The following is a 22,527-nucleotide window of genomic DNA, read 5'->3' on the forward strand; positions in this document are numbered from 1 at the left end:
ATTCACCCACGCAAGCTCATGCTGCAAAACGTCTGTTAGTCTATAAGGTGCCACAGGATTCTTTGTTGCTCCTTGAGTGGGGTGATCCACAGGGAGTAGCTCAAACCTCCAAAGTGCCTGGCCCGGGGCAGGACATTAGCACAGCAAGGGAGGGGTGTGGCAGTGACATCACAAAGGCCCTTTTGCAGGACCTCAGTTTATTGGTCAAAGGTGGTGGGAGGTGGTGACCTCACAGAGAGATGCTGACATCAGCCAGGCAGGACAGGGCGAGGGCCAGGGAAACCTCAGAGACCCTGTGGCTTTGCTTCAGCAAGTCTCCTTCTCCAGGTCTCTCTTTGAGGACTGAGAGAGTATTCGGGTTCACGGACGTGGCGCCAGGAGGAACCTCTTTCGAATTTTCTCCTTCCCTTTTAGTGATTTTACTAGAAAACAGCCGTCCCTGTTTAGAAGGTAAGAGCCTCCTTGATGGAAGGGGTGTCATGGGGGTGTCACAGTTCGGATGCCGCTGCCTCCCCCAATGTATGGAAGTTCCCGCCACCCTGCTCTGTGTTCACAGTGCAGGAGAGAGCAACATCCACGGCAGTGATTTGCTCCTGGCTGCTGGAGCAGAGCAGCAGTCTCAGCTGTGAGAACTTCCCGGAGCTACGTAAGGGGAGGGCCCCATGGCTCTGTAGCAGGAATGCAGGGCAGGCGAGTTCACGGCGGGCATTGTGGGATACTGGAGGAGGCCAGTTATGGTGATATAATGAACAGCAGCATCTACACTGACACTCTGTCACTTTAAGTTTGCTGCAAAAGCTCTAGACCTCTCATCGAAGTCGTTTTATTTTGTCACCAAAACAGGGCAGTTTTGTTGCCAGACATGGCATTGCAGTGTGTGCACCAGCCACAAGCTGCCGACCGAGGAGCGTTGTGTGTTTTCACACACCTGAGCAATATAATTCTGCTGAAACAACTTTGTAGTGCAGACCTGGCCAAAGATTCACTCACACACAACTTGTAAGGAAACATCACCTGCTCCTCTGCTTTGCACAATCCAAACACAAGTAAAGCTTGTCAGGCCCCTGTAAAGATGGCAGGAGTCAGCTTTGCCGCCCCAAGCAAAAAAATGGGGTGGGGCCACCGGAGCAACAAAACAGGGGAAAAACCGGCACGGGTGGAGCGGCAAAGTGGGGGTGTGGGGATCTGGCGCGGCTGAAGTGGCAAAGCGGGGACACGACGTGGCTGGAGTGGCAAAGTGGCGGGGACAACACAAAACGGTGGGGCTGGAGCGGCAAAGCAGGGGACACGGCGTGGCTGGAGCAGCAAAGCGGGGATGCGGCGTGGCTGGAGTGGCAAAGTGGGGGTGGGGACAACACAAAAATTGTGGGGCTGGAGCAGCAAAGCAGGGGTGGGGAAGAACAACGGCGCGGCCGGCAAAGCAGGGGAAAAACAAAGAAAAACCCCACAGGGCGGCCGGAGCCAGTGGACTCCCTGTGCTGCAGAGTGCGTGCCCGGTCTAGTGGGGGGGGGGGAGGGGAGGGAGCGGAGGGAGAGAGAAGGGGGGCGGCCAGCGCTTCAGCGGGGCACTCACCACGCGGCCCCGACCGCTGCGCCGCCTGGCACCCTCACTCCTTCTCTAGACTAACCAGTCCTGATATACTGTAACATGGTTATATTCCACCACCTTCACTGGTTACACCCAACAAAATTAATTATACAGCAGACAGAAACAATCACAGAACCAGACAGAGACCATGCAAATAAACATACAAAACAATACAGAAGGGAGGATTTCACAACTACATCTATACAGACATAAGGGTTTTCCAGCTGTGTCTATTGATAAGTGAGTTCTTGCCAGACAGGATGCTACCAAACTAAGTTTCCCTTTCTCTGGAGGTGATGGAATATCAGGAGAGGATTGTGTCCCTAACAGCCCAATAGCACCTTATTTCAATGTGACTAGTTGGGAATGTGAGGATGTGACCATACACTTCCCACCTTATGGCTGCCTTTGCTGCTTAGCTGAAGAACCAGGCCTCAGACTGTCACAGTGAGAGAAGGCCATTACACAGACAGACAGTGATTTTTTTATTCTTTCTTTTATATCTTTATAACTAGCTAAGTGATAAAAATACACCTAAATTCTTACAGTACAGGCCTTTGCAGACAGGCCCGAATATCTGTATCCTAACAGTCCTCGAGGTCAGGCAGCCTCTGGGTAAGGGGGTAGGGACTCAGATCCTTCCACTGGCCAATTCCACCAGGATCGTGTATAAACCAGGGAAGCTCCTCACAGTAGCCGGACCTGAACCCCCTGTACACTTGCGCTCTGTTCTCCTTGCTTCTCTGTGTCTCTTCCTCTCATCTCTGCTGCTCCCCCTCTGGGCTTTCTCAGCACCTGGCCCCACAGCGCTTCCTGGCAGCCGGAGACTGCGCTATCTGCACCTGCTCCTGTGGATGTGGCCTCTCTTCTGATTGCTAAGGAAAGGAACCTTTCCAGGAAATGGCCACAGCTACTGGGAATCCCTGTGTGGCTGTGAATAGAGTTTGGCTCCTGGCACACAAGGCAACTTAAAAGCTGAGCACCCAGACAGGGGCTTGAATCCTGGACCCTCAGATTAAGAGCCTGATGCTTCTACCAACTGAGCTACCTGGGCTTGTTAGGAAACATCTTCACCATTCACCACAAGAGTGATTATCCCAGTGTGCAGGCAAGAGTGAGCAGGCAGGCAAAAGAGAGGCAAAAAAGTCCCCAGAACCCCTCCTCTTTTTCTGCACAGCCACTGCCTGTCAGCAGGATTCCTCCTCCTCCTCAGGGAGACTAAATCTCTGTGCCTAGAGAGCCGGTCCATCCGCTGCACTTCAATCCCCCATGCCCGAGCCTCCCTGCCAAAGCCCTGCACCTCGCCCCATACAATTAAGTCTCACTTGTCACTGGGAACTTAACTTCTTGTGCCCAGAGCGTCTCGGCCCCCTCAGCAGATGACCTGAGAAACACAGTGTCCGGCTTTTCCAAAGAAGTGTTTAGATCCCCTCATCATGTGGCCTAAAGGATAAGGCATCTCCCTGTGGATCGGATGATTCAGGATTTTAGTCCCCTCGTGGTTGTGCTCACTTTGTGCTGCAAGTCCTGCTCCCTTCACAGCTGGAACCTCTTCTTAGCCGCTCAGGCCAATGCTCTGGCTTCAGCTAGAGCCCCAGGAAGGAGTTGGGGGTTGGGTGTCACAAAGGCTGGGGCATGAGCCCCAGGTGCTTCCAGTCTCGCCTTTGCCCTTCCTGACTTGACAAAGAAAATGGGCGGCTCCACTTCCAAAGTCAGCACCATGAGTGGGAACGGTCAGAGGCCCCACCAGGGGGGCTGGCCCTGCTTTCCTACCCTCTTCTGATGTTGGCCACAGAGCATCAGCAGCCGCCCTGCATGCTGGCCTGTGGGTGGCCTTCAGTGGGGTTCAGCACAGCAGGAGCAGGCTGGCCCTGTGGCTGTCTGCTGGCCACACATAGACATGGTCCTCCCCTCCTCTTGCCTGACCTCCGCTGCTTACAAGCCTTCCCTTGGAGCTGTCAGCACCAGCCGCCTCTGCTCCAGGTGCCCAGAGGAGGAGAAGTGCTGGGCTCCCACCTGCCCAGCCCTGCTTCCTTCAAGCACAGTGGCAAGTGCCAGACTTGTGGGCACCAGGTGAAGCTGTGAGAATCCCAACCCTCAGGTGTCAGTTCTAGAGCCCTGACCCATCCAGCAGGAGGAAGAAATTGCTCTTGCAGAGCTGGAGACAGGAAGTGGAGCAGTGTGAGCTCCAGGGCTTTACCACAAGGTCCCACTGAGATTTGCACTCAGATTGCAGGATTCAGAGTCCTGAGTGCTGCCCATTACACCATGGGACCAGCTCATGCTGCCTTCTCTGGCCATCAGTGACCCTCATGGGGCCGGCTCATGTAAAGGGATTGTTGGCCTTACTAAAGCTTAGTGGGGGTTTGGTTGGCTAGTTCCCAGACCCAGTAGAAGGGTGAAGGGCCAATGGGAAATCAGGCCCCTGAGACTGACAGTCCCCTGGGCAATGGGGAGAGGCCAAAGCTCCAAGTTAGCCGCACTGACAGGCCAGGCAGTGTAATGAGGAAGTCACCAGGCCAGGGGGTCCCATCCTCTGTGGGAGCTGGAACTGCCTGGGTCAGAGTGGGGCGGAGCTAAGGAGAGAGCAGGAGCCCGAGAAGAGCTGGGGAGCAGAGCTGCGCAGGTGTAGTGCCAGAAACTGCTCCCTGTAGGACTTTGCTACCTGTAGCAGTTACTGAAAATTGAGGTTGTTCTTATTTGCTGACTTGTCCTAATTGGCTAAAACTTGACAGTGGTGGGGGATGGAAACATAAAGGCTTCATCCTCCAAACAACCCTGCCTGGTGTCCATCTGTATCTATTACCTCTTAATACCGAATTGTAAAAAATAGAGTGAGGTCATTTAAACATCATTTATTTTGCAGCTTCATTTACTGTGCTAACAATGTAGCATCCTGACACCGAGACTTCTCCCCACGTGCCCTGTGGGTTGGATTCATTTTAGTGGGACGAGGGACATGTGGAGGATAATTTAAACTCTTATTTTCCTTAGGGTTTCCCTGCAATATACTTCTCTCCTGGTGCGATTTCTGACCATTGCACGTCTATTGTATTTATTACAATAGCACAAGTAAGTCACACAAGTGACATAGTCTAAGGGCTTGGCTACACTTGCAAGTTAGAGCCCATTAAAGCAGCCCCGGGTGCCCTAACTCCTGAGGTGTCCACACTCGCAAGGCACATGGAGCACCTGGGCTCTGCAGGTGGAGTGCTCCTGGTAATCCACCTCCATGAGAAGCATAAAGCTCGCTGAGCCCTGCTGAAATACCCGGGCATCAGTGTGGATGACGTGTTGCATCACTGCACTGTGTTTGGCCTCAGGAAATGTCCCATAATCCCCTGAAGTCAAGTGCCCACTCTGGTCACTGTTTTGAAATCGGCTGCAGGCATGCGGATATCCCCTTTCAAAGCTCCGTTTCTGACAGCCAGCTGCTTATCTGCTCTGGGACAAAGCAACCATCAGTGTGGAATGCTGCTGCTGTTGTGAGTGTGTATGAGGGGAGGTGGGGTCTGCTGCTGTCTGAACAAACAAGACAGCATACTGACACACTCTCAGCCCCCCAACACACTGTCACTCCCCCCACGTACACACAACACACTCCCTGTCACACTCCACCCCCGTCCCCCATTTGAAAAGCACATTGCAGCCACTTGCACACTGGGATAGCTAACACACTGCACTGCTCTCTGTGGCATTGCCAGAGCTGCTAATGTGGCCACTCCAGTGCGCTTGCAGCTGTCAGTGAGAACACACGGCAGCGGTTTCCCTGCTGTGGTTTAACTCCCAGCGCTCTACCTCTGCAAGTGTAGCCAAGCCCTAAATTTCCCAAACCAACCGAACTCAGTAACTGCCCTCCACCACCACGTGCAGGGAGTAGGGGCACCGTGGAGCACACACCACACTTACTGGCTCAGCCTTGTGCATGCTGGGGTGGCCACCTCCCCATTGATGAGACCTGGTCCCACCGTCTCCATAGAGCTCCAGGCTGCCCTGCTGCCATCCCTGTCTGTGTTGTCTTCTCTAGCAGTTGACTGGAAGGTGAGCATTGGCTGCATGCCATGTAGCCGTGTTGTCTCGAAGGGCGAAAGCAGGAGGAATGGTGCCTTCATAGCCCACCTAATATTCCATAACATAATTAAGGAAAATATTTCTCAATGAATTCTCAGTAAAAGATCAGAAGCAGCCAGTGTCCGCATCTGTCTATGAGCATTGGTATTTTCTTGAAATTTGTCAGACCAACCTATCTAACACCAAACACACATTTGAAATTCTTCTTTTCACACTGTTGCTCATTCTCAGGTTCTGCTTTGTCTCCAGACAGATCCATTCTCTTTCAGGACAGCCTTGCTCTTTCTGTCTGTTTCACTCACTGAGGTGTCGGAGTAAACACTCCCCTTCCTTCTATTCTCAGGCAAACACTAGTATTAAGTGTTTGCTACTGATGGGTCTAGAAAGCATTTGTCAAGTGGAAGATGCTGTTTCTGGGGGATTGCTCCCAAGATCCAGTACTTTGGGTTCAAATGTCTCCCAGCTTCCTTGGGGAACATAATACCAAGGCTTCTTTGCAATATAGAAGAAAGGAGTTTTCCACCCCAGATGGGACTTGAACCCACAATCTCTGGCTGAGGAAACCAATGCCTTATCCATTAGGCCACTGGGGCCCTGAAAAGCAGTAAAAAGAAGGATGGAAATTCCCTCTCAGGATTGCACATTCCTCACATTCACTCAGAAGCCAAATACCCATTTAATGGCCTTACAGAAACGTCTGCATCCCCTGGCAGCGAGGCAACTGGGCAGGTCGCTGACAGAGCTGAGCACCACCTTTCTGCCAGCCATCTTTAGAGAAGAACCCCACCCTAGAGTCACCCCTCCCTCCTTCAGCACCTCCACGGCTGTGGCTCTGAGTGGCAGTAGGATGATTAGGGGGTGAATCCGGGGCTGGAAGCGGAGTAAGGTCGGCCTGTAAGGAGTAACCAGGTGGGGCTGACCCAGGGGGAGGCTGTGGGCTTCTGGTCAGTTGTTGGGATCCGAGCTCTAGATCAAAGCTGCACAGTGACCTGACACCCAGGGTTATAAGGCCGACATAGTGACCCCCTTACGGGCCTCGGTGACTCCCAAACCCTTGTTACTAAGGGCATTGAGGAGTCTCTGTCCCTTAATAACTTCTGGGAGCTCCCCAGCAGGCTGCGGGCATCAGCCGCCTCCTGCCTCACAGGTTAGACTCTTGGCGCTGTACCAGCCGCCCCCTCGCTTGCAGGCCCAGTGTAAGAAGCAGGAGGCCTGGTGCTGGCAGAAGAGGGTTTTGATTAATCGAGCTCTGTGTGATGGGCACAGGAGGCTTCCACTCAGTAGCACAGCTGGGGGGGAGCAGGGGAAGCAGCTAAGGGCGCCGGGTTCCTCCAGTGGGGGTGTGGAGCAGGGGAAGCAGCTAAGGGCGCCGGGTTCCTCCAGTGGGGGTGTGGAGCACCGGGTTCCTCCAGTGGGGGTGTGGAGCTGTTCGCACTCCTCTGCGGTGTGAAAATCGGGGCGGGGAGGCAGAAGCCCCACTTCCCTCCCGAAATGACGCCCAGTGGGGGAAGCCAGGACAACGGGGGGGGGGGGGCGGCAAGTGGTGACCAGACTCTCACCGCCAGGGTCTAGTCTAGCTCAGGGTCCAGCTCAACTTCCTCCCCGCACCACTGGCCCCCCAGTCCCCTTCCCCCACCAGGTCAACCCGGGCACTAGGGCAGGAACGGGGTGAGGCAGCAAGTCAAGCTGAGCAAGGCAGGCAAAAGCGAGTCTTGTCTCCATGGGCCACTCAAAATGACGTCCTTTTTGTGTGCAACTGCTGCAAAAACCTCCAGGACAGAGAAGCAACAAGCCAAAATATTGCCACCTAGCTCCCAAAGTAGCTCAGTTGGAGAGCGTTAGACTGAAGATCTAAAGGTCCCTGGTTCAATCTCAGGCTTTGGTAGGTCCTTTGAGCCTTCTTTGTGCAGGGACAGCTTGTCCTCTGGGGCAGCAGCAGCAACTTTACCTGAGGCAGGTACCTGTTTTTGAGCTGGGCTTCTCCCCCTAGTTGGCCCCTGATCTATAAGGATGGGAAATGGGAGCTGTCTTTCCCATGTGACTTATTTGTTGACCCAAAATGGCAGGAACAGAGTGAGGCAGGACGGCCCTCATTCTCTTTTCCATATACAACCGGGGGTGGGTGGGGGGTAAACTCTGGGCAGTTGCATAGTCAACCTGTGGAACTCCTTGCCAAAGGATGTTGTGAAGGCCAAGACTATAACAGGGTTAAAAAAAAGAACTAGATAAATGAACAGAGGACAGGTCCATCAGTGGCTATTAGCCAGGGTGGGCAGGGATGGTGCCTGTAGCCTCTGTTTGCCAGACGCTGGGAATGGGCGGCAGGGGATGGATCACTTGATGATTCCCTGCTCTGTTCATTCCCTCTGGGGCCCCTGGCACTGGCCGCTGTCAGAAGACAGGAGGATACTGGGCTAGATGGACTTTGCGTCTGACCCAGTCTGGCCGTTCTTATGTCTCCCTGGGCGCAGCAGTGACACCCAGTGGCCAGGTGGCGTAATGCACAGCGTGTGTCTGCCTTCTAGGAGCAGTGACACCCACGGACCAGTCACGGTAATGCACAGAGTGTGTTTCCCACCAATCTGGGTAATGCACAGAGCATGTTTCCCATGGAGCAGCAGTGACACCCAGTGACCAGCAGGGGTGGCATCAGACTCTTCTCGTTTGGTGGGGGACTGAGGTGGGCTAGACAAAAAAAATTTGGGGGCTGTGCCCCCCATCACCTGGCCCCACCCTTCATGGGGGCCATGCCTCCCATGCCTCTGCTCCTTCCCACTTAAAGGCCAGGCTCATCTCCTCTCCCCCCGGCCAGGGGTTAGAGCAATACAACCTTTATTAAAATAAAATAGTAAACAGGGTTTACTTTAAATAATCTAAATCTGTTCCAAATTTTAGTATTAAATCCAAAGTTCTTAAAGATCCCATCAATAACCAAAGCCAAAATAAAAAATTGAAACTGTTAAGTCCTTGGGGCAGCCGGTGTAGGAAACAATCACTTGAGGCCAGAGAGCAGACAGCTAACCAAAACCTCCATTTTATTTACAGGAACAGAGCGCTCACTCAGCAGGTTGAAACCGGCTGAGCTATCCCTTAATAGTCTAACTCAGTTGCCATAGTAACAAAACCCATGACAACCAAATACACAACATATTCCTCCCCCCCAATAAAAACATCCCCTAAATAAAACACACACTAAACTAGAGAAGGAGGGTAGACTGCCTCCATTCCCGGCTAAACCCTGGGGATTATTTTGCCCCAAAACCGTGGGTTCGCCCTAACTAAAGATCCAGCCGATGAGGAGGCCTTCTGTCTCTAGGTGGATTACGGCGAACTTCTGGTGTTGTTGCACCCGAAAGTACTAGGGGCTCAGGGTCCGCAGCACGAATAGGTGAGGAGGTGGTATCAGCTCGTGCTGGGCAAAGGGGTATCTCAGCTGCCGGCAGTAATGGAGGAGAACAGTCAGGAACAGGTGACTCATGATTCGGTGTCTCACCAGGAGGGTGAAGTCAGACCCTCAACTGCAGATGGGTCCTGAAGACTGGCATGACCTGGCAACAGCTGATCTACATGTCGCCGCCAGGTAAGATTCTCTGCAGTCCGGACTGTATAGGAAACAGGTCCTGTTTGAGTGATGACTGTGGCGGGACCCATTTAGCTCTGGAAGTATAATTCCGAGCCAAAACTGGCTGTCCTGGGCTAAAGGTTCGTCTTTTGCTCTGGGTGCCCGTCTGATAACTTGATATTGCTGCTGATGTTGCACAGTTTGTCTGGGTTCAGAAGGTTTCAGCAGATCAAAGCAAGTGCGCAGCTGTCGTCCCATCATTAGAAAGGCTGGGGAAGCCTGGGTCGTAGCATGAGGTGTGTTTCTATAGGAAAGTAAGAAGGTATCCAGACGCTTTTGAATGGAGTGTTGTCCCTTTGCTGATTTCAAAGCGTTTTTCATTGTCTGCACAAATCTTTCAGCTAATCCGTTGGTGGACGGATGATATGGTGCTGACGTGATGTGGTGTATCCCATTTGCCTTCATAAAATTTTGAAACTCCTGGGAGACGAACTGCGGTCCGTTGTCGCTCACAAGTTGTTCTGGCAGACCAAAACGACTAAAGAGTCCTCGTAGTTTTGGATAGTACTCTCTGCAGTAGTTGACTGAATTATAGATACTTCTGGCCATTTAGAATGTGCATCTACTGCCACCAAGAACATGCTTCCTTCAATGGGGCCAGCAAAGTCAACGTGAATACGTTGCCATGGGTTTTCAGGCCAGTCCATGGGTGTAGGGGTGCCCACTTGGGTGCATTTCTTACACCCTGACATGACATACAAGCTTTTGCCTTCTCTTCAATAGCACCGTCAATCTAGGCCACCAAAAATAGCTTGCAATTTCCTTCATGCGCACTATTCCACAGTGACTGGAATGTAGCTGTTCTAACATCTGTGATCTCAGGGTGGTGGAATAATGACACGCCTCCCCCACAACAAACAACCAGATTGGACCGATAACTCCGTCCGCCTGGACATGTAGGGAACAAGGTCGGGTGAGACCGGAGAGGTTTGTCGAGATTTTCCATGCATCACCAGGTCCATAACTTGGGATAATACTGGGTCAACGCGGGTTGCCTTCTTTATCTGAGTAGCAGTGATGGGTGTATTCTCTACCTGTTCAAAGTAGAAGATTTCCTTTTGGGCACTATCTTGATGTTTGACCGGAAAAGGCAACCTTGAGAGGCCATCTGCATTGCCGTGCAGAGTGGATTTCGATATTTGATTTCATATGTGTGTGCAGAAAGTATCAATGCCCAACGTTGCATCGACTAGCAGCTAATGGGGAATGCCTGTGTAGGGTCCAAAAATTGATGTCAGAGGTCGATGGTCTGTAAGAAGAGTAAACTTTCGCCCAAACAGGTACTGATGAAACTTCCTAATTCCAAAAACAATTCCTAATGCCTCACGTTCGATTTGGGCGTAGTTAGTTTCTGCTTTGCTTAGAGTGCGTGAAGCAAAAGCAATAGGTCTTTCTTCTCCCGAAGGCATAATGTGTGACACGACCGCTCCCACTCCATAAGGGGAAGCATCGCAGGCCAATTGCAGGGGTAAGGATGGATCAAAGTGCGTTAGAACTTCAGAATTTAACAATGCATCCTTAGCTTTGTTAAATGCAACATCACAGGCTTCAGTCCACTTCCAGGCCTTGTTCTGCCCAAGGAGCTCATGAAGTGGTTTTAGCAGTGTGGCTAACTGTGAGATGAACTTTCCATAATAGTTCAGGAGTCCTAGAAACGAGCGCAGCTGGCTTACATTTCGAGGTGGGGGAGCCTCCACAATAGCTTTAACTTTTGCAGGGGCCTTATGAAGACCTGCAGAATCAATGATGTGTCCCAAATATTCAAAAGAGGGCTTGAAGAATTCACACTTGTCTTTGCGAACTCGTAGGCCATACTCTTCCAGTCTTTGTAGGGTAGCCTCTAAATTCCTTAAGTGATCCTCTTCATTTCTTCCAGTGACCAGGATATCATCCAGATAGCACTGAACTCCTGACAAGCCACACAAGATCTGGTCCATAGCCCTCTGGAACAGGGCGGGAACCGATGTGATTCCGAAGGGTAGGCGACAGTATCGATAAAGCCCCCTATGAGTCACAATAGTCAACAGCTCTTGGGACTTTTCATCGACGTGCATCTGTAAATATGCTTGACTCAGATCAATCTTACTGAACTTTTGTCCCCCAGCCAGGCCTGCGAAGAGGTCATCGATGCGGGGAAGCGGGTATTGCTCTGCACACAACACTGGGTTGACAGTGACTTTAAAATCACCGCAAATCCAGAGAGAGCCATCTTTCTTCACTATTGGAACGATAGGAGTGGCCCATGAGCTATGGGTAACTGGTATTAGGACTCCATTGGTGACCAGGCGCTCCAGGTCTGCTTCAACTTTTGGCCTGATGGCATATGGCACAGTTCGGGCTTTCAGATATTTTGGTGGACTGTCAGGTTTAATGTTCAATGTCACAGTGATTCCCTTCATACTTCCCAAATCATCTCCAAAAACAGCAGCATGTTTCCTTAGTATAGGGGTTAGACTGGTTTCTTCTTTAGTCATCCGGTGCACTTCTGCCCAGTTCAGCTGAATCTTCCCAAGCCAAGACCTACCCATTAAGGCTGGGTAGTCACCTCTCACCACAAACAGTGGCAATTTAGCTGCCTGTCCATTGAGCTCCACCTTAACATCAATAGTGCCCAACATGGGCACAGCTTCACCTGTATACGTCTTTAGAACAGTTTTTGTTGCCTTAAGCGGAAGATGCTGTAGCTTTTCCTTATACACAGTCTCAGGAACCAGCGAGACAGCTGCACGGTGTCTAGGTCCATGCGTAGAGGTTTGCCCTCCAATAAAGGGGTTACCCAGTATTCATGTGAGCCCGCTGCCAAAGACAAAACATGCAGTGGCACTTCCTCTTGTGAGGAGGTGTCACCTTGATCATCCTGGGTCTGCTCTAGGGTATGCAAGGTTCCTCTTTTTGTCGGCCAGACCACAGGCCTCTTTTTCTTTTGTTTACAGGCATACTCAATGTGTCCCTTTTTGCCACAGTGTCGACACACCAGGTCCTTACACCAGCATTCTGATGCCTGGTGACCCAGCTGACCACAGCAGTAACATTCTTGACTCTGCACCGTTTTGTGGGTCAGTTCTTGTGACACTTTTTGCACCCTAGGGGATGCACCGATGTATTGTGCCTCCCTTGTAACCAGTTCCATGGAGACAGCAATATCAACAGCCTTCTGTAATGTAAGCTGAGCCTCTGTCAGTAGGCGCTTCCGTATAGCTTCACTGCAGAGGCCACACACTAACCTGTCACGCAGGGCATCATTTAACATCTCTTTAAATTCACAGTGTTCTGCTAGCTTTTTTAAAATGGCTACAAATTGTACAACTGTTTCATCTTCCTTTTGGTCTCTTTTGTGGAACCTATATCTTTCAGCAATTACAAGTGGTTTTGGGGAGAAATGAGACCCCAGGATTTCCACAATGTCACTGTAAGATTTAGTCTCAGGCTTAACAGGGTGCAGTAAGCTGCGTAGCAGAGAGTAGGTTTTAGCCCCTACAACAGTTAAGAATATTGGCACCTTCTTCGCTTCTGTAATGTCATTTGCAATACCAAAAAGCTCAAAACGCTCAGTATACACATGCCACTGCTCTGTATTCTCATCAAAAGGCTCCAGGGGCCTGGTCAGAGTAGCCATGATTTTTAGTTTCACTTTCACAGTCAGTCCAAACAAGCAGCTTTTTTTGTTTGTTTGTTCTTTACCTTGACTTCTATTTCCTTCTGTTACTGGAGCAGCACCAGGATCCCATCCTCGTCGCCAGTGTTAAATCCTTGGGGCAGCCGGCGTAGGAAGCAATCACTTGAAGCCAGAGAGCAGGCAGCTAACCAAAACCTCCATTTTATTTACAGACACAGAGAGCTCACTCAGCCGGTCGAAACCGGTTGAGCAAACCCATAATAATCTAACTCAGTTGCCATAGCAACAAAAAACATGACAACCAAATACACAACACTAATGAGGAAAGGGGCACTGGTGAGTAGCCCCAGCTCCCACAGACCAGCTATGGTCAGCGTACACCTACACCGTCGCATGGGCCCCAGCAGGCAACAACACCCCTGGCCCTCTTCTGCATCCCAAAGGCTTTGGCCGCAGCAACAGCCCTGGCCCTCCTCACCTGCCCTTGCCCAGCAGGATGCCTTTTCGGGTCTACACAGCTCCTCACACAACACCCGCCTGGGACCTTGCCCTCCCCTACCAGCTCAGCAGCACCTTTTTTCCTCTCAAAACCTCCTCTTGCCACCCTCCCCCTTCCACACTTCACACTCACCTCATCACAAACTCACCCACGGCCCCTTTGGCTTCTCAAGCGCCTCTGAAGGGACGCAGCTTCCCAGGCACGCAGATCCTTCCCTTCAACGCTCACTGGATGGACATTCGAAACACAGCCCTTTCCAGGAGGGAATGCGCTGCTTTTGGACCCTGGCGCCCAGCAAGAAGTCCTGGGACTCTTTTTCTGACCGATGGACCCCACTGACTTGCCTTTACCAAGCAGAAACTGAGGACCGGCTGATGGCTCTCTTTGCAAACGGACGCCATCAGACTGAGCCACGAGGCCTGCTGCAGGATAGCCCCTCCCCACCAAAAAGCAATGCCGTGACCCGGATTCGAACCGAGGTTGCTGCGGCCACGGCGCAGAGTACTAACCACTATACGATCACGGCCAGGTGCTGGGGGCGCAGGCAGCAACCCAGCGGAAAATGCTCAGCTCTGCACACTCGGGGCGGCCACCTACCTCGCCGGCAGCCACAGGTCTTTCTCAAGTCTCCCCATTACAGTCACAGGTCAAATGCTGAGCAAAGGAAAAAAGAGAGGAAGCCAATCCCATGCCTGTCCCTTTTTCTGTCTTCCTCCACCCCTGGACCAAGTCCCTCCCCGTTTGTCTGGGCCATTGTCCTCATGGCCCTGGCCAGCCTATTTCCCTTTGCCGCTCTGAAACGTGCCCCCACGTGCAGGCCCCGGGGGAGGCTTTGGCTAGGGCGAGCGTGTCCTTGCGAGGTAACTGTCTCTCTGGAGGTGAAAGTCATCAGTGCGGGGTGCGAAGGGAAGTGGCCGTCGAAAGAGAATGCAAGGCATGTGGCGGGCAGGCCAGGGATTTCTTTGTCCCCCCTTCAAAAGGGGTCACCCTCCCCGTCGGAGAATCGAACCCCGGTCTACAGCGTGACAGGCAGGGATACTCACCACTATACTAACGAGGAAAGGGGCATGATTAGGGGCCCCAGCTCCCACAGGCCAGCTATGGTCAGCGTACACCTACACCGTCGCATCGGCCCCAGCAGGCAACAACACCCCTGGCCCTCTTGTGCTTCCCAAAGGCTTTGGCCGCAGCAACAGCCCTGGCCCTCCTCACCTGCCCTTGCCCAGCAGGACGCCTTTTCGGGCCTACACAGCTCCTCACACAAGACCTGCCTGGGACCTTGCCCTCCCCTACCAGCTCAGCAGCACCTTTTTTCCTCTCAAAACCTCCTCTTGCCACCCTCCCCCTTCCACACTTCACACTCACCTCATCACAAACTCACCCACGGCCCCTTTGGCTTCTCAAGCGCCTCTGAAGGGACGCAGCTTCCCTGGCACGCAGATCGTTCCCTTCAACGCGCACTGGACGGACATTCGAAACACAGCCCTTTCCAGGAGGGAATGCGCTGCTTTTGGACCCTGGCGCCCAGCAAGAAGTCCTGGGACTCTTTTTCTGACCGATGGACCCCACTGACTTGCCTTTACCAAGCAGAAACTGAGGACCGGCTGATGGCTCTCTTTGCAAACGGACGCCATCAGACTGAGCCACGAGGCCTGCTGCAGGATAGCCCCTCCCCACCAAAAAGCAATGCCGTGACCCGGATTCGAACCGAGGTTGCTGCGGCCACGGTGCAGAGTACTAACCACAATACGATCACGGCCAGGCGCTGGGGGCGCAGGCAAGTAGCCCAGCGGAAAATGCTCAGCTCTGCGCTCTCGGGGCGGCCACCTACCTCGCCGGCGGCCACAGGTCTTTCTCAAGTCTCCCCATTACAGTCACAGGTCAAATGCTGAGCAAAGGAAAAAAGAGAGGAAGCCAATCCCATGCCTGTCCCTTTTTCTGTCTTCCTCCACCCCTGGACCAAGTGCCTCCCCGTTTGTCTGGGCCATTGTCTTCATGGCCCTGGCCAGCCTATTTCCCTTTGCCGCTCTGAAACGTGCCCCCACGTGCAGGCCCCGGGGGAGGCTTTGGCTAGGGCGAGCGTGTCCTTGCGAGGTAACTGTCTCTCTGGAGGTGAAAGTCATCAGTGCGGGGTGCGAAGGGAAGTGGCCGTCGAAAGAGAATGCAAGGCATGTGGCGGGCAGGCCAGGGATTTCTTTGTCCCCCCTTCAAAAGGGGTCACCCTCCCCGTCGGGGAATCGAACCCCGGTCTCCCGCGTGACAGGCAGGGATACTCACCACTATACTAACGAGGAAAGGGGCACGGTGAGTGGCCCCAGCTCCCACAGACCAGCTATGGTCAGCATACACCTACACCGTCGCATGGGCCCCAGCAGGCAACAACACCCCTGGCCCTCTTCTGCTTCCCAAAGGCTTTGGCCACAGCAACAGCCCTGGCCCTCCTCACCTGCCCTTGCCCAGCAGGACGCCTTTCCGGGCCTACACAGCTCCTCACACAACACCCGCCTGGGACCTTGCCCTCCCCTACCAGCTCAGCAGCACCTTTTTTCCTCTCAAAACCTCCTCTTGCCACCCTCCCCCTTCCACACTTCAGACTCACCTCATCACAAACTCACCCACGGCCCCTCTGGCTTCTCAAGCGCGTCTGGAGGGACGCAGCTTCCCAGGCACGCAGATCTGGCTGATGGCTCCCAAGTGTGCAAGTCCGTCCCCGCAGAGCTGCCCCATAGGGTGACATTGAAGAAACTGTGGAAAACAGGATGGGGGGGGGGGCAATAGGCTCCTATATAAGAAAAAGTCCTCCCAGACCGGCCTGTCCCTTTAAACATGGGACATCTGGTCACCCTGGAGCAGCCCCGCACTCCTGCTCCCCGGTTGGTGCGTTTGTGACCCGGGGGCTGAAGCCGACGCGAGAAATGGAAGGGAGCGAGCTCGGGGCTCTCCGGCGCCACCTGCTGGTAGCAGAGGGAAATGACTGAGCGACGTCCTGGCTAATTTAAATATCACCTGGTTCTCTCCGGGGTGGCTCCACTGGAGAGCTGGGGCGTGGCCTGAGTGTGGCAGCACCTTATTTGCATATTAAAAGCAGCTGTTTGGGGCCATTGGGGTAAAATAGGAGTAAGTTTTGGGGTTGGGCCCCACATGTTTAGTGCAGGCTGTGGGGAGCCGGGCTGAGCAGAACCTGCCCCGACGGGGTGTGTGGTCACCCTGAGCTGGGAGCGTGTTGCCAGATATGGGGAAGGGACTGGGGGGGGGGGAAGTAGTGGGTGGTAGTTGTGGAAAGCAGAAAGTGTTCCCCCCCTTTTTTGGGTGCCTGAGTGGGGTTCTCGTTACCTAATGAAGAGCAGTGGTGGGGGAGGGGAATTGAGACTCTGCTTTGGGGGTTTCTGTGGGGCCTGACACGAGCCACCTGGCGCTGGCTGCTGCTGTGGGGCATAGGACAGGTGGGGGCGGGGCTGTCTGGGTGCTTGAGATGAGGGGCGGTTCCTGATTGGCTGGTGCTGGGCTGCCTAGAGTTTTCTGACAGCTGATCTCCCATTGGCTCTGGCGCGGGGTCTCTGAAACCTGGTCTCCCATTGGGCCCTCCCACCTGACGTTTCTGACAGGCTCATCTCCCATTGGTGACGTTGTGTGACAGCGATGCGGGCGGAGCCGCCAGGGCCTTGTGCGCTCAGAGCTCAGCGCCGCCCGCGAAGCGGCGCGAGGCGCGGGCGGGTCCCGCTGCCGGGCGGAGGACCGAGACCGCAGCCGCGGCGCCGCCTCCGCCTGGCGAAGCCGCAGCACCGGGGTCACAGGCGCGGCGCTTCCGCGCGGCTGTTTCCTGCCGGTCGCGGGGTGGACGGGTCCTGCCGGGCGGCCGCGGGGTCCCGATGGCAGCGGGGGCTCTGGCGTCCGCCCGCCCGCGGCGGCTGGGAGCTGCGGGGCCCCTGCACTGGCCGCGGGCTGCGGCTCCTCCTCACCCCGGTGACTGGGAGCTCCGGGCTCTGCCTGCGGTGTCTGCGCGCCGGGGCTCCTCCTGCCCGGGCGGCCGGGAGCTCCCGGGGCTGCGGCTTCTCCTCACCCCGGTGACTGGGAGCGCCGGGCTCTGCCTGCGGTGTCTGGCGCCGGGGCTCCTCCTGCCGGGCGGCCGGGAGCTCCGGGGCTGCGGCTCCTCCTCACTCCCGGTGACTGGGAGCTCCGGGCTCTGCCTGCGGTGTCTGGCGCCGGGGCTCCTCTCCTGCCCGGGCGGCCGGGAGCTCCCGGGCTGCGGCTCCTCCTCACCCCCTCCCGGTGACTGGGAGCTCCGGGCTCTGCCTGCGGTGTCTGAGCGCCGGGGCTCCTCTCCTGCCCGGGCGGCCGGGAGCTCCCGGGCTGCGGCTCCTCCTCACCCCCTCCCGGTGACTGGGAGCTCCGGGCTCTGCCTGCGGTGTCTGAGCGCCAGGGCTCCTCTCCTGCCCGGGCGGCCGGGAGCTCCCGGGGCTGCGGCTCCTCCTCACCCCGGTGACTGGGAGCTCGGGCTCTGCCTGCGGTGTCTGGCGCCGGGGCTCCTCCTGCCCGGGCGGCCGGGAGCTCCCGGGGCTGCGGCTTCTCCTCACCCCGGTGACCGGGAGCTCCAGGCTCTGCCTGCGGTGTCTGGCGCTGGGGCTCCTCTCCTGCCCGGGCGGCCGGAGCTCCCGGGGCTGCGGCTCCTCCTCACCCCGCGGTGACTGGGAGCTCCCGGCTCTGCCTGCGGTGTCTGAGCGCCGGGGCTCCTCTCCTGCCCGGGCGGCCGGGAGCTCCGGGGCTGCGGCTTCTCCTCACCCCCGCCCGGTGACTGGGAGCTCCGGGCTCTGCCTGCGGTGTCTGGCGCCGGGGCTCCTCCTGCCCGGGCGGCCGGGAGCTCCGGGGCTGCGGCTTCTCCTCACTCCCCGTGACTGGGAGCTCCGGGCTCTGCCTGCGGTGTCTGGCGCCGGGGCTCTCTCCTGCCTGGGGCGGCCGGGAGCTCCGGGGCTGCGGCTTCTCCTCACCCCGGTGACTGGGAGCTCCGGGCTCTGCCTGCGGTGTCTGCGCGCCGGGGGCTCCTCTCCTGCCCGGAGCGGCCGGGAGCTCCCGGGGCTGCGGCTCCTCCTCACCCCCCCCCCCGGTGAGGGGGAGCTCCGGGCTCTGCCTGCGGGGTCTGCGCGCCGGGGGCTCCTCTCCTGCCCGGGGCGGCCGGGAGCTCCCGGGGCTGCGGCTTCTCCTCACCCCCCCCCCGTGACTGGGAGCTCCCGGCTCTGCCTGCGGTGTCTGAGCGCCGGGGGCTCCTCTCCTGCCCGGGGCGGCTGGGAGCTCCCGGGGCTGCGGCGCTGCAGGGTCTGTGAGCAATGACGTGGGGCTGCGGGGTCCTCCCGCCATCAAGGCCTGTTGGGGAATCCTGGGTCCATCCGCAGCGGCTGGGAGCTCTGGGGTCCGCTCGTAGGAGCTGCAGGGTCCATACGCAGTGGGGTGGGGCTGGGGGGGCTCCCCGCCACCCATGGCTGCTGCCACACAGGTAGTATATAGTGTGTGGAGTCTGCTCACATAACACAGAGAAAGTTGCCTATGCAGCTCACAATAGTAAATAGGGTCAGACCAGAAGAGATCTTCTTTCCAAGTGGGAATTGTACAGGGAGGAACAACAGACCTAGTGCAGCTGTGTTGCCACTGTCTACTAGCACTGAAATGGTTCAGAATGCCTTGGGTCAAGTGGCACCAGTTCTAAAAGTAAGGGTGATTTAGTGCTGTGGTTCTCAAACAGGGGTATCCAATGGTCTTCCAGGGGGTACATCAACTCATCTAGATATTTGCCTAGATTTACAACAGGCTACATAGAAAGCACTAGCAAATTCGTAACAAATTAAAATTCATACTTTGATTTGTTTATACTGTTCTCTCTACTATACACTGAAATGTAAGTACAATACTTATATTCAAGGGATTTATTTTTATAAATATTGCATCTGATTATGTAAGCAAGTAGTTTTTAAGTGAGGTAAAACTTGGGGGTATGCAAGAGAAATCAGACTCCTGAAAGGGGTACAGGTGTCTCTAAAGGTTAAGACCCACTGATTTAGTGCAGGTACCACCGGTAACATAGAACCCTGCAAAACTTCTAGTGCAGATGAATTTGAGGGCAAGCCAGAGAGAAACAGCTGTGGAGCATGCTAGAAAGGGCTGACCTGTCCGGATTCTCTGTGCCTGACAGGCTGTCATGTGGTACAGAGGAGCTTGTGAGAGGTATGGCAAAGCAAGAGGTTTGATTAGTTGCTAGGAGCTCCACATGCTAATCAGGAGGTGTGTTTCTGTAAATAGCGACATAAACATCTTCTAATGGACAGTGTGCTAAAGCTGTCTCAATTGTGCTTAATGAAATGGGGACCTGGTTTTAGATTTTTGTTCTTTAATTCGCTGGAGGTGAAACCGTTGTATGGGAAGAAAACTTGTGCACATTAGCCTGGGTGTGTAGCCAAGTACAGTTTTGTTAAGATTATACTTTCAGAAATTGTTTCTATAGTTTGTAATTAGAGAAGTGTGGGTGAAAGAGTCTGATCTTGCTAATCATGAGAAGAAGTTAAAGTGTTCTTTTCTGAGCATAAAGTGAGTGGACAGTGTTTTTTAATACAGCTGCTATTTGCTATTCATGACTGTTCTTGTTTTCTTTTTGGGAAGCTGAAAGAGAAAGAACAAAGACTAAATAATTAATTCCTATAAAGCAAGTTTAAAAATAAATGTTTTGGTTTTCTTTTCTGTTATCTGAATTTGTTTAAAGCTTTTGTTGAGATCTGTTTAGTGGTGAGTCTTAATTTGTTTTGGTAGATTTTGAAAGAAAAGTAAAGGTAGTGTGGAAATGGTGTTTTAAAGGTTTCTAGTTCAGTACTTACTGAAAAAAATTTAAAATTTCTTTATGCTGCTCTATCTCTTTTTTTCTTGTAATCCATTTCAGAATTTAGGTAGGGTCCTGTGTCTGCATGTTCTCTTCCTTTTCCACTTGCCTCTCCTTCTCCCTTCCCATTTTTGGGAAGCCCCTATTTTACTTTTCCTGCTCTGGCAGAAGTGCATGGTTGCTCTTGGCCCCAAGCACATCAGACAATCCACTCAGGATCTGACAGTTGCTGTCTCCTGGCTGTATAGTGCATAGAGGGTTCTAAAGCTGTCTCAGGGTATGTCTACACTATGGGATTATTCCGATTTTACAGAAACCAGTTTTGGAAACAGATTATGGGCTTGGCTACACTTACAAGTTGCAGCGCTGGGAGTTACAGCGCTGGTCATGCAGCTGTGTAAGGGCCAGCGCTGGAGTGTGGCCACACTGACAGCTACCAGCGCTGCAGTGTGGCCACACTTGCAGCACTTTCCAGCGCTGTATTGAGAGGTGCATTGTGGGCAGCTATCCCACAGAGCACCTCGTCCCATTTTGGCGCTGAGTATTGTGGGAAGGGGAAGGAAGTGTGCGGGTCATTCCGCTTCCTGTTTGCCAGCGCCCCGTGGTGCATCGCTTCACATCCCAGCATTCACTCTTTCCGGCAGCGTTTGGCGCCATTGTGAGTGTCTTTCTGTTACTCTCTGTGAATCGCGATTTCTGTGGCAAATGGAGCCCGATCTGCTGAGGACTCTGCTGATGAGTGTCACCAGCACAACACGTTTGGCAGTCGAGCTATTCCTTCAGCTCCAAAGTGACAGTGAGGAGTCCGACGATGATATTAATATGGATTTGTCTGCCGCGTGTGACACTACAGTGCTTGCGGCATTCACGGAAATGCTCAGCACCGTTGAACGCCGCTTTTGGGCTCGGGAAACAAGCACTGAGTGGTGGGATCACATCGTCATGGAAGTCTGGGATGACGAGCAGTGGCTGCAGAACTTTCGTATGAGAAAAGCCACTTTCATGGGACTGTGTGCTGAGCTCGCCCACACTCTGCGGCGCAAGGACACAAGATTGAGAGCTGCCCTGACGGTGGAAAAGCGGGTGGCTATTGCAATCTGGAAGATGGCAAATCCAGACAGCTACCGGTCGGTCGGGAACCAGTTTGGTGTGGGAAAGTCGACCGTGGGAATCGTTTTGATGCAAGTTTGCAAGGCAATTAATCGCATCCTGCTAAGAAAGACCGTGACTCGGGAGCGTGCAGGACATTGTGGATGGCTTTGCACAAATGGGTTTCCTAACTGTGGAGGCGATAGATGGGACGCATATTCCTATTCTGGCCCCACCTGGCATCAGAGTACGTTAATCGTAAGGGTATTTCTCTATGGTTCTCCAGGCGCTTGTAGATCACCGGGCGTTTCATTGACATTTACACAGGCTGGCCTGGAAAGGTGCATGATGCACGCATCTTTCGGAACAGTGGCCTGTTCAGGAAGATGCAGGCAGGGACTTTTTTCCCAGACAGGAAGATCACAGTAGGGGATGTCGAAATGCCCACTGTGATCCTTGAGACCAGCGTACCCGTTACTGCCTTGGCTCATGAAACCCTATACAGGGAAGCTTGACAGGAGCAAGGACCGGTTCAACTACAGGCTGAGCCGGTGCAGAATGACTGTGGAGTGTGCTTTTGGGCGTTTAAAAGCTCGCTGGAGATGTTTGTATGGGAAGCTAGACTTGGGGGAAAGCAGCATCCCCGCGGTTATAAGCGCTTGCTGTACCCTCCATAATATTTGTGAAGGGAAGGGTGAAACATTCAGTGAGGCATGGACCACCGAGGTTCAAGTCCTGGAGGCTGAATATGCACAGCCAGAGAGCAGGGCTAATAGAGAGGCCCAGCACAGGGCTACAAGGATTAGGGATGCCTTGAGGGAAGAATTTGAGGCTGAAAGCCAACAGTAATGTTTGCTGCCTTGCATGGGAGTGAATTGCACTGCTTACACTGTTATTCTATTATCCATAATAATAATATGATTTGCAGTGCCTCTTTCTTCACTGGGCTAAGGTATCTTTCACTATCTGCTATAATAAAGACTGTTTTCAAAGCCAAGAATTGTTTTATTGAAAAGAAAAACTTCCTTGACAGACAGACAGACACACAACATTTCATTAACACAAGAGGGCAAGGGTGTGGGTTGGTGAACTGTACAGTCACAAGTTTGCATATGCCCTGTCTGGATTGCTGTTTAATGAATCCTGCACTTCAGGGTTCATATACTGCATGGTGATGGGGTTG

General features: G+C 53.9%; 2 non-coding genes and 1 pseudogene across 2 annotated transcripts; 1 reads left to right on the forward strand and 2 right to left on the reverse strand.

Moving 5' to 3' along the window:
* Nucleotides 1-22,527, reverse strand: part of LOC120375816 — a 647,258-nt pseudogene that overhangs the window by 271,712 nt on the left and 353,019 nt on the right.
* Nucleotides 15,619-15,690, reverse strand: TRNAD-GUC. The gene has a single exon. It is a non-coding gene; the product is annotated as a tRNA-Asp (tRNA).
* Nucleotides 19,856-20,071, forward strand: LOC120376602. The gene has a single exon (XR_005587457.1). It is a non-coding gene; the product is annotated as a small nucleolar RNA U3 (small nucleolar RNA).

The sequence above is a fragment of the Mauremys reevesii genome, linkage group 12, assembly GCF_016161935.1.
Source record: "Mauremys reevesii isolate NIE-2019 linkage group 12, ASM1616193v1, whole genome shotgun sequence".
Taxonomy (NCBI): domain Eukaryota; kingdom Metazoa; phylum Chordata; order Testudines; family Geoemydidae; genus Mauremys; species Mauremys reevesii.